This window comes from Schistocerca serialis, chromosome 8 (assembly GCF_023864345.2).
Source record: "Schistocerca serialis cubense isolate TAMUIC-IGC-003099 chromosome 8, iqSchSeri2.2, whole genome shotgun sequence".
In the NCBI taxonomy this organism is placed as follows: Eukaryota; Metazoa; Arthropoda; class Insecta; order Orthoptera; family Acrididae; genus Schistocerca; species Schistocerca serialis.
In genome coordinates, this window is record NC_064645.1 from 407,754,286 (window position 1) to 407,767,278 (window position 12,993).

The 12,993-nt window shown below is 41.0% G+C and overlaps 1 protein-coding gene across 1 annotated transcript in view; it reads left to right on the top strand.

Annotated features, from left to right (window-relative positions):
* The first annotated feature begins 219 nt into the window (after positions 1-219).
* LOC126416704 (uncharacterized) overlaps positions 220-12,993 on the top strand; it is a 307,969-nt gene continuing 295,195 nt past the window's right edge. The window contains exon 1 of the mRNA XM_050084515.1: positions 220-317. The gene's annotated coding sequence lies outside the window, so the exon portion shown is untranslated. The remainder of the gene's footprint in view (positions 318-12,993) is intronic.

The following is a 12,993-nucleotide window of genomic DNA, read 5'->3' on the forward strand; positions in this document are numbered from 1 at the left end:
TGAATGTACTCGGCTGTTGCAATATCGTTTCTGATTATCTCGATTCCGATGCTGCGTAGCTCCCGAGATGGGAACAGCACGTCTTGTGGCGACGTACGCAGTTGCTGCGCTAACATCTACATATTGTGACAACGACCGCTGCTGGTGTGCTCTCGGCCAAGTGTGCGTTATCTGCGACGCCCTTATCTGGGCTCAAGTGCCGTTCGTTCGCAGTCCGGACTAATTCTCTTCGCAGCGTCCCCTCAGTTTATTGTGGATGTTCGCGACGAGCGCGCCATGCTGGGATTTGCTGCAGACTGCGGTCTCGGGTACTCGAGGTACGCAACGAGCACGTAGTTTATCACTCCAGCTGTTGACGCTTTCTACTCAGCCTTCACATCTGCATCATCATTTACATCCGTGTTCTGTAAAGTACGTGTTGAATGTGCTCCCTGCACTATCACGTTGGACTATTTACTCACGTTCCATTTACAAGATATGGAGCGTGAGCATAGTGACGGTGTACTCCTCTTTAGGAGCCAACTTTATCTTCACGACCCTCATCAAAGCGACAATATGTAGAAGAACGTTCTTAGAGTTCACTGAGAAAATCGAGTCTTGACTTTATTAAGTGTATTTCCGCGTTATGCTGGACATTTTTCTTCGAGCGTTACTGAAACATATCGGCCTTTCTGTCAGACTCTACAGTTGGGCAAACATGCCTCTGTCTTTTCTATCCGGTAGATAGATTGTGCAGTTTTTTTTTCAGTAACCTCCCTTGCACCACATAACAATACCAATGAATAGACAAAAAAATCTATGTAACCGTCTCAATTCAAACCCCTTGATATCGTCACTCCCAGGTATTTGTATCTCGTGACTGACTTCACTACAGTCCAAAAAGGTACTCAAGGGTGACGACATGTTTCCCTCTCGAGAAGTTCAAAACCTTACATTTAGGTCCATCAAGGCGTACCTGCCAATTTATGTATCAGTCTAATGTTTTGTCATTCTGCTATCTTGGCAGTATAAGGAATAATCATAATAAGAATTTGCCTTTAATGGGACTGACGTTGATGTACCATCAGACTGTGCACCAGTGTATGGTGTTTAGTTCCAGGTACTTCTGTACGATATCTTTGCGTGAGGAGCATATTGCGCAAACGACATTGACGCCGTAGACTTAAATGCTGTGTAAACGACACGGGTCATCTGGCGCTTTTCACATAGTGAAGGGGTTGCCACCTTTCACTGTGTCCATATACGGCGGGTATTGTGAGGTACATCATGCGAATCTCAACGATAGGGGAACTTTTCTTTTTTTTTAAAAAAAAAAGAAAAGTACTTTGGTATAGGTATCAGCCACCGTGATCAAATCCGGTTTTATTTGTTTTCAAACTGCACCAAACTGCAGTGGGGTACCCATCCCCAGCGGTTGTTGTCATTTAAATTACATAATATTACTACATGCATCTAGTTCTTCCTTTTTTAAATTTTTTCTTATTTATTATTTTTAGTCCTCCATGCCAATCACACGCAATTACAAAACGCGTAATGGCGCATCTAGCATTTTTAAAAGAGAAATTTAAATTAAAAATTAGTTTACACATGAAAAGTCATTATAAACACAACAGCACTAATGATTATAATAAAGATAAAAAATATTTCATTTTACGATGCTTAACATTTGGTTCCTATACAAGGCATCGTGGAAGCTAAGGATATTATTACTAATCAGAAAGACGTCGATAAATTTCACTTGACTTCCTAGTCTCATAATTTGATGGATAAAATCCTTATCGGACACATTTAGGGTAATCCTGATCTACAAGACGTATGCGACTTGAATATGGGTAACTGGTGTTCTCTGCCTCCGGCCACGTATTAACGAGTTGCACAGCCCAAGTCACGACAAACTACGGCTGCTATACACTCAGATGACAAAAGTCTTGCGATGCCTCCTAATATCGCGTCGGACCTTCTTTTGCCAAGCGTAGTGCTGTAACGCTTCGTGACAAGGACTCAAGTCACCGGAATTTCCCCGCAGAAACATTGAGCCATGTTGCCTCTATAGGTGTTGCTGGTGCTGGATTTTGTGCACGGACTGACCTCTCGATTATGTCTCACGAATGTTCGACGGGATTCATGATGGGCGATCTGGATGGCCATATCATTAGCTCGAATTATCCAGAGTGTTCTTCAAACGAATGGCGAACAGTTGTGGCTTGGCAACATGGCGCATCGTCATCCATAAAAATTCCATCGTTGTTTGGGAACATTAAGTCCACGAATAGCTGCAAATGGTCTCCAAGTAGCCGAACATAACCGTTTCCAGTCAATGATGGGTTCAGATGGACCAGAGGACCCAGGACATTCTATGTAACGCAGCCCACGCTATTATGGAGCCACAACCATGTTGCACAGTGCCTTGCTGACATCTTGGGACCGTGGCTTCGTGAGGTCTGGGCCACAATCAAACCCTACCGTCTGCTCTCAGCAACTGAAATCGGAACTCATCAGAAGAGGCCACGGTTTTCCAGTTTCTAGGATCCAGCCGATGTGGTCACGAGCCCAGGAGAGCGCTGTAGACAATGTCGTGCTGTTAGCCTCGGCCGTCTGCTGCCACAGCCCATTAACGCCAAACTTCGCCGCACTGTCCTAAGGGGTACGTTTGTCATACGCCCCACGATGATTTCTGGTGTTATTTCTAAGCAGTGTTGCTTGTCTCTTAGCACAGACAACTCTACACAAACGCCGCTGTTCTCGGTCGTTAAGTGAAGGCAGTCGACCACTGCGTTGTCCGTACTGAGAGCCAATACCTGAACTGAGAATTCTCGGCACACTCTTTAAGCTGTGGATCTCGGATTATTGAACCCCTAACGATTTCCCATGTGTCTAGCCTCAACTACCACTCTGCGTTCAAAGTCTGTCAGTTCCCGTCGTGCGGTCATAATCACGTCGGAAACCTTTCCACGTGAATCACCTCAGTACAAATGACAGCTCTGCAATGCAGACAGACCCCAGCAGAAGAGAATTTTACTGATAGATTTTATGCACTATTTTTCTGTGTTAAAAGAACATTTTTTGAAAGTAGTGAGGGATAGTCGACGAATGATGGACACTGTTTCGAACACTCCACACGAAAATAACTATCAGCTGTTTAAATACTACAAATAAAGCTTTTTACTAGTGGAAGAAGGCCTGTTAATAGCGTGATGTCTACGTAAATCAACAGTCAAGCTGGACGCGAAGCTGGGAAAGGATTAAGGGTGTGTGCTGGTAAAAGGAACCTTTTACCTGCCTCGGGCATGGATGTGTGTGATTTCCTAAGGTTAGTTAGGTTTACGTAGTGCTATGTTCTAGGGGACTGATGACCTCAGATGTTAAGTCCCATAGTGCTCAGAGCCATTTGAACCATATGATTATTATTGCCCCCAGACATTATAGTGCGCGCAAAATGCCCTGCCGCTAGATGCACAGTCGGCTGGGGTAGCGTGCAGAGAGCGGAAATGGTGGGGGCTCGCTCAGGGCGCTGTAGGGGAAACGCCACTCTAAACTGAAATCTAGACTCACATTTTTGATAACTATTATGCGGGGCCCCTCCACGTCCACACTTGCATAGTGACCGTTAAAAAAGATTTATCATCTCTTCTTTGGTCAGTGTCTAAAAAGAATTCCGCCGAAAATGCAGCGATTTATTTTCGCCTGCTTTGTTAACCATTTATAACTTTCAGAGAAGGATCACGAGTGGGGAATTCTGAGTAAAACCTATACATTTCTCTTGTTGCCATGTTAAAATTTGCTTCTTTTGCCAAAAATCAGCGGAGTTTCCACAGTCTCAACTCAGTGACTTGTGCACCGCAACTGCGAGAGACTTCTGAAACAGTGGTTCATAAATTAAGCGACGAGCTGAGGAAAAGTAAGGTCAGCATCTTATGAAAAAGCACAAAATAAACGTGTAATGACTTCACTTATGTTGTTCCAAAACCCGACGCATTTCTCGTTTCACCAGCTATCGATGGCCCTTAAAAATTACATTATTTCATAGAAACAGCCTGTAGTTAGTGGAGTAACACAGTAGATCATGAAATGCTGCGTGATAACCATACAGAAAAATACTCTCTTCTTTGTGAGCTATCACTTGCCAAAACCTCGTTTCGATATCTCAAAACGTTCAACAAATATGAGGAATGTTGTGGATATTTCACTCTGGCTTTATCGCTGGCGAGGCACGAGCGGAAATGAGTGTGCTACGTCAGATCAGTTTCCTCGAGATTGGTGACAGATAGAGACCTCCAACCAAGTCTGAAGAAAAAATCCATATGTTGGCTAAATTTCATACGCAGCAACATATTATGTAATATGCACCAGACGCAAAATCATAGCGACCCCTATTTTTCATTGCAAACAATTTCGAATTTCACCAAGAGTCTTACTTCCACATAAATATCCCAATAACTATGACCATTAACAAAATGATGAGCACATCATAATAAACCAGACATATAAGGCTACAAGCAAAGCAAAAATGAAACATTTTTACGGGATAGGAATAGCTTCTGGAAAATCGTTTGAGAAAGATTGCAGGGCGTGCGCATCGATTTTGTCATCGCCGACCGGCCGGAAGGTGGCAAATGACTGTCGACATCCATTTCTGAACAAAAGTATGAAATCGCCCAGCCCTTGCGTCGAAAAATGGTCACTGCGCATCGGCCACTTCGCATCGATCACCGTATCCTGAGCGACCTGTATAAACGGTGGGACATGGTTCTTAATAGGGTGCGTGATCACCACGGACGGTAACACTCTGCAACGTGCTCCCATGCTGGCCACAAGTTTGGTAAGGAATTCTCGTGGTATGTTAGAATGCGCCCCTGAAGAGAAGCACATAGGGAAGGAAGGACTACAGCGTCACAACAACGTTGACCGGTGACTATACCGTGTTCAAAGATTTGGAGGACAGAATGCCCGAGAACCGTAACGCTTCCCCTCACCCAAACGATCATATTAGAGAATTTCCCTGGCTCCATTACGGTTTCCCAGCACCCAGGAAGAACACGCGCCCCGCTCCTCGTTGAAGCAGCCCCAGTGCACTTACAAGGGGAGGCCATAACGTTTGGAACATGGATTTACTGCAAACTTCGTACACTCGTAGTACTCCATGAGGACAACAAAATGTGTATGCAGTAGCGCGTACTTCTCAAGCGTTACTGAGAAAATCGCAAGATAATTTCGGTCGGCAAATATATACCTGTGCGTGGCCATTTTTACCATGAAGTGGCGGCAGCCGCTTGGTTAGCGTCCAAGCCCCGCTGACCGCTGGATCGCTGGATCGAGTCACGTTTGTCATTTTTTTTATTTCTAACACAGTCATTTTCTTTACTATTTATATGACAATTGATATAATGGGAAAAATATGTGTAATCGGACGAACTTCTATTAAATTTACAAATTTTTACTGTCACAAAAAATATAATGTTCATAACTATCGACTAGTAAACGACCCCCCCCCCCCCCCCCCCAATGAACCATGGACCTTGCCGTTGGTGGGGAGGCTTGCGAGCCTCAGCGATACAGATAGCCGTACCGTAGGTGCAACCACAACGGAGGGGTACCTGTTGAGAGTCCAGACAAACGTGTGGTTCCTGAAGAGGGGCAGCAGACTTTTCAGTAGTTGCAGGGGCAACAGTCTGGATGATTGACTGATCTGGCTCTGTAACACTAGCCAAAACGCCTTTGCTGTGCTGGCACGGCGAACGGTTGAAAGCAAGGGGAAACTACAGCCGTAATTTTTCCCGAGGGCATGCAGCTTTACTGTATGATTAAATGATGATGGCGTCCTCTTGGGTTAAATATTCCGAAGGTAAAATAGTCCCCCATTCGGATCTCCGGGCAGGGACTACTCAAGAGGATGTTGTTATCAGGAGAAAGAAAACTGGCGTTCTACGGATCGGAGCGTAGAATGTCAGATCCCTTAATCGGGCAGGTAGGTTAGAAAATTTAAAAAGGGAAATTGATAGGTTAAAGTTAGATATAGTGGGAATTAGTGAAGTTCGGTGGCAGGAGGAACAAGACTTCTGGTCAGGTGACTACAGGGCTATAAACACAAAATCAAATAGGGATAATGCAGGAGTAGGTTTAATAATGATTAGGAAAATAGGAATGCGGGTAAGCTACTACAAACAGCATAGTGAACGCATTATTGTGGCCAAGATAGGTACAAAGCCCACGCCTACTACAGTAGTACAAGTTTATAAGCCAACTAGCTCTGCAGATGTCGAAGAAATTGAAGAAATGTATGATGAAATAAAAGAAATTATTCAGATAGTGAAGGGGGACGAAAATTTAATAGTCATGGGTGACTGGAATTCAGTAATAGGAAAAGGGAGAGAAGGAAACGTAGTAGGTGAATATGGATTGGGGTTAAGAAATGAAAGAGGAAGCCGCCTGGTAGAATTTTGCACAGAGCATAACTTAATCATAGCTAACACTTGGTTCAAGAATCATAAAAGAAGGCTGTATACATGGAAGAAGCTTGGAGATACTGACAGGTTTCAGATAGATTATCTAATGGTAAGACAGAGATTTAGGAACCAGGTTTTAAATTGTAAGACATTTCCAGGGGCAGATGTGGACTCTGACCACAATCTATTGGTTATGACCTGTAGATTAAAATTTAAGAAACTGCAAAAAGGTGGGAATTTAAGGAGATGGGTCCTGGATAAACTGAAACCAGAGGTTGTACAGAGTTTCAGGAAGAGCATAAGGGAACAATTGACAGGAATGGGGGAAAGAAATACAGTAGAAGAAGAATGGGTAGCTCTGAGGGATGAAGTAGTGAAGGCAGCAGAGGATCAAGTAGGTAAAAAGACGAGGGCTAGTAGAAATCCTTGGGTAACAGAAGATATATTGAATTTAATTGATGAAAGGAGAAAATATAAAAATGCAGTAAATGAAGCAGGCAAAAAGGAATACAAACGTCTCAAAAATGAGATCGACAGGAAGTGCAAAATAGCTAAGCAGGGATGGCTAGAGGACAAATGTAAGGATGTAGAGGCTTATCTCACTAGGGGTAAGATAGATACTGCCTACAGGAAAATTAAAGAGACCTTTGGAGATAAGAGAACCACTTGCATGAACATCAAGAGCTCAGATGGAAACCCAGTTCTAAGTACAGAAGGGAAAACAGAAAGGTGGAAGGAGTATATAGAAGGTCTATACAAGGGCCATGTACTTGAGGACAATATTATGGAAATGGAGGAGGATGTAGATGAAGATGAAATGGGAGATACGATACTGCGTGAAGAGTTTGACAGAGCACTGAAAGACCTGAGTCGAAACAAGGCCTCCGGAGTAGACGACATTCCATTGGAACTACTAACGGCCTTGGGAGAGCCAGTCTTGACAAAACTCTACCATCTGGTGAGCAAGATGTATGAAACAGGCGAAATACCCTCAGACTTCAAGAAGAATGTAATAATTCCAATCCCAAAGAAAGCAGGTGTTGACAGATGTGAAAATTACCGAACTATCAGTTTAATAAGTCACAGTTCCAAAATACTAACGCGAATTCTTTACGGAAGAATGGAAAAACTAGTAGAAGCCGACCTCGGGGAAGATCAGTTTGGATTCCGCAGAAATGTTGGAACACGTGAGGCAATACTGACCCTACTACTCATCTTAGAAGCTAGATTAAGGAAGGGCAAACCTACGTTTCTAGCATTTGTAGACTTAGAGAAAGCTTTTGACAATGTTGACTGGAATACTCTCTTTCAAATTCTGAAGGTGGAAGGGGTAAAATACAGGGAGCGAAAGGCTATTTACAATTTGTACAGAAACCAGATGGCAGTTATAAGAATCGAGGGGCATGAAAGGGAAGCAGTGGTTGGGAAGGGAGTGAGACAGGGGTGTAGCCTGTACCCGATGTTATTCAATCTGCATATTGAGCACGCAGTGAAGGAAACAAAAGAAAAATTCAGAGTAGGTATTAAAATCCATGGAGAAGAAATAAAAACTTTGAGGTTCGCCGATGACATTGTAATTCTGTCAGAGACAGCAAAGGACTTGGAAGAGCAATTGAACGGAATGGATAGTGTCTTGAAAGGAGGATATAAGATGAACATCAACAAAAGCAAAACGAGGGTATTGGAATGTAGTCGAATTAAGTTGGGTGATGCTGAGGGAATTAGATTAGGAAATGAGACACTTAAAGTAGTAAAGGAGTTTTGCTATTTGGGAAGCAAAATAACTGATGATAGTCGAAGTAGAGAGGATATAAAATGTAGACTGGCAATGGCAAGGAAAGCGTTTCTGAAGAAGAGAAATTTGTTACCATCGAGTATAGATTTAAGTGTCAGGAAGTCGTTTCTGAATGTATTTGTATGGAGTGTAGCCATGTATGGAAGTGAAACATGGACAATAAATAGTTTGGACAAGAAGAGAATAGAAGCTTTTGGAATGTGGTACTATAGAAGAATGCTGAAGATTAGATGGGTAGATCACATAACTAATGAGGAAGTATTGAATAGGATTGGGGAGAAGTTTGTGGCACAACTTGACTAGATGAAGGGATCGGTTGGCGGGACATGTTCTGAGGCATAAAGGGATCACCAATTTAGTATTGGAGGGCAGCGTGGAGGGTAAAAATCGTAGAGGGAGACCAAGAGTTGAATACACTAAGCAGATTCAGAAGGATGTAGGTTGCAGTAGGTACTGGGAGATGAAGAGGCTTGTACAGGATAGAGTAGCATGGAGAGCTGCATCAAACCAGTCTCAGGACTGAAGACCACAGCAACAACAACAGTAAACGACCAAACGCTTAAAGTGATACTGAACATGTATGCTTGTCCGTGTCTTCAAAACTCTTCGTATTTAATCGAAATAGAACGAGAAATTGCTTCTCGTGAAGACGCTATTAAAATACATTCGATACTGCATGACCAATTATCAGCGCCGATATTTAAGGAAATGCTGCGTTATGCATGATTTGCTTCCAAATGATCGGCTGAAAGAGAGGTTTTTGAAAATGTTAACGAGGTTTGTTTTTCCACGGAAAACCTCTAAAGACCTTGCGTATGCGGAAACATAGGGTTTATTCAATGCAGCTGGTGCCGTTTAACTTTGTTTTCCATGTTTTTACGAAAAATACCATCCTGCAACTTGTAATGTCGAAGGCGACGATTAATTGTTCATCTTTTGAAAGCCGTCTCAGTCGGTCAAAACTTGGAGGTAACAAGTCGTTTCTGGCTTCTTCCGGGTATAAGGGATTTCTCAAATCACGGACAAGCATACATTTTCAGTAGCGCTTGTGGTCATTTACTAGCCGATAGCTCTGAATATTATACTATTTGTGATAATAAAAATTTGTAGACTACCAAATAACATTGTAAATTTAATAAAAGTTCATCCGATTACACTTATTTTTCCCATTATATCAACTGTAATATAAATAGTAAAGAAAATGACTGTGTTAGAAATAAAAAAAAACTGACAAACGGGACTCGATCCATCGATCCAACGATTACGGGGCTTGGACACTAACCACTTTTTTTTTTTTCATTAAAACATTTATTAAAAAAACAATGTTACACATTCCAAATACATACTAAGTTATACATACATGAAGTTATTTAAACAAAACAGTTTGATAATTTCAATTATGCTGACGTTAAGGAAAGACAACAGAACATTGTGTTACTGACTAAATTACCAGAAAGAATTACGTTAAACATCAAGAAAAAAAATTTTTTTTAAGGCATTTAAACTTCAACCTGAAGAAGTAAAATCTGCACTTTGAATTACATGAGCTGCAATCTTTACAGAAGCATAATTTCTTTATGATGGATATCAACAAGTTCGTGGGATAATTTTAAATATAAAACAATTTAATAATCATATTAGGCAATTTCTGAAATACTTGAGAATGGCGGAAAGGAGATATATATTACATTTATCAGATAGAATCTCATGGTTTTAACCAATCGATAAGGACATTTCTATAAAAACTGTCTATTTCCAAATTTCTAGTATAACCAATAATGCACCTTCAAGGTATTGTGTTTTGACACTATTAGTCACACATCTCAATGTCACATAAGTTCTGTACATTAGCTTATAAATTTCAAACACTACTCTCTGAAGTAGAAAAAGCACACATCATAAATATACTGTAAAATCGTAAATAGTATCCTTAAGGTAACTACAATACATCATTGTCAACACAGCCTTCTTTTTTATATTAACCAATGCCCATTCTTTCAAATACAATTTTTAACATATTGCCGAACTTTTTCTTGTGATTCGAATAGCTTCTAATTTTGTGGAACTCACACAGCATGTATACCTTGAACTCTATGAGGCTATCGGATCCTAATTTGTTAAGGACGTAGTTAATAAAGTTTCCCAGCAACCAGTACACAGCGTTATTTTTTGCTTCTGGGAAATAGCGTGCTTCAGGCCTGTGTATCAATGACAGCGATACATACTCAGGGGATGTTCTTATAATCAGAGCTATTTGCTCCCGGATCCACTTCCAACTATTCATGTGACCACTGCAAGTATATCTATGAATTACTGTGTCAACTAGATGGCATTGTTGACATAAATTTGTTTCACAGAGTCCGATTGCATGCAGTCTTTCATTGGTGCAAACTATGTTGTTAACCGTCTTGTACCATGACGTTTTTATATTAGACGTGAGCACATTAGAACTAATGTTCTTCCAAATCTCAGTCCACTCAATGTTTGGAAATTGTCGTTCTATTTTGTTCCTTCCTTCGCTTTTCTTTCGTTCCCGCATTATGGCTCTCGATGTTAAGTGTCGGGACTGCCTGAGTTCGACACTGACATAACTAAACTCAACATAGAAAATCCTCACGTGCTGTAAGCGACTGTTGATATTCTGCACGTCAATCGGGGGAAGCAGGCTTGGAGGTTTAATGATTTCGAAAAGTTGGCTGGTTATGCTTTCTCGCGAGTTTCTTATTAAATTAACTTGCCTTTTGATAAAAAGAGCAGAGGCTTTATCCGTTATATCAGTTAATCCTAGTCCACCATTTTTAGGATCTAAAGTGGCTACTTTAGCAGGTACTCTGAACACTTCACCTCTCCACAAAAAGTTGGTGATTTTAGACATTATTCTTCTCGCTATCATTCTCGGTATTGGAAACAGCTGGGCAGTATAATAAGCCTTAGCAAGGATGCATGAGTTGATATACTGTGTTCTTTGAACTTGGTTCATATAACGAGTTAAATTCTCTACAATGGCTCCTTGCACTTTATCTGCTGCAACTTTCCAATTTAAAGCCGTCATTTTCATAGGGCATGCTGTCAGGGTGATCCCAAGTGTTTTATGTTGTGGGACTAATTTTGCCCACTCGACGTTTATATTATCAAAACCTCTGAGATTTAACATCTTACTTTTTTTTTCGTTTGCATTGGCTCCAGATGCTCTACAGTACGAATCAATCACTGTTGCTAGCGTGGTTACCTCATCATTGTTCCTTATAATGACCCCTATATCGTCAGCATAGGCTCTTATAACGGTTTTATTTCCTGATAATGTTAAGCCTTTTAATCTAGCATGGACATGGCGGAGGAAAGGTTCCAGCGAAATGGCGAAGAGCGACATGGACAGAGGACTTCCTTGAGGAACACCTCGTTGTATTTGCATCGGCCTGGATTGTTGACACTTCACCGCTATTTTAGCATTTATTCCAGTTGCTATGTTCTTAATCAACTGTATGACCCTATCGTTGAAACCTATTTTCTTCAATGTCTGTAGAAGATATTCATGATTTACTACATCGAACGCTTTATAAAAATCTAAAAACAATAAAGCACACTTTATGTTTGTTACCGAAGTTATAGCAATGATATCCCTGAATTCCGCTAGATTTTGAAAAATGGTTCTGCCTTGCGCACAGTTCTGATGTTGACTAATAATTTTATCTGTAAGGCATGAAATTCTCTTGTTTATTATTCTAGCTATTAATTTATAATCAGAATTCAGCAGTGAAATTGGACGAAAATTATTTAAATCTTTTTTTCCATTATTTTTGGGCACCAGAACAATTTTACTCTTCTTAAACTCAGCCGGAATCATTTTACCCTGAATAACCTCATTTACAATGTCCGTGATTTTCGCACCTACTATTGGCCAGTAACGGATGTAAAACTCTGCTGGCAGACCATCCGGTCCTGGGGATTTTTTTGGTGGTGAGGCGCACAGAGTCTCATACACGTCTTCTTCACTGACAACCTCTAGAAAATTTTCGTTGTCATCTTCTGTCAGCTGTGGGGCTAGGATGTCAAGGAATTCTTCCAAGGAAGCATCACTACTTTGATGTACAGAATATAGCTCGCAATAGTAGCGATAAATCTCGTTCATGATATCGTGCTGGGTTCTGAGAGTCGTACCGTGTTTTGTTCGAATTTCATCAATAAAAGTCCTTCTCCCGTTTTTCGTATGCTTCACTAAATGATATAGGGAAGTAATTTCATCTTCGATTTTATTTTCAACCCTTCCATTTGACTTCTCTTGATATTAAGTAACTTGGCTTTGACTTTTTTGATGTCTGCTATCCGAAGTGAGGAACCTGCGGAGACTTGATCATATAGATCTCTTAAAACGGAATAGTAATACTCTATAGTGCATTTCATTTCCCTTGCGCTCTGGGCACTGTATTGAATAAGAACTTTCTTCAACTTTGGCTTTGCCATTTTAACCCACCAGTCAATAGCAGTGGCATATCTACTACTGGCTCGCAGGCATATTGCCCATGTTTCTTTAATCAGATCTTCTAAATCATGATTTACTAACAAGGAAGTGTTCAAATTCCACTGATTCTTGAATCGGTGAACCGGCTGTCTTTTTAGATTTATGCAAGCTAAGACACTTGAATGGTCTGAAAAGTACGTAGGAATGGTTTCTACTTTTGTCACGGAAGTTTCAAGATTTTTAGAAATATATAGTCTATCAATCCTGCTACGTGATGTTGCCGTGACATAAGTGAA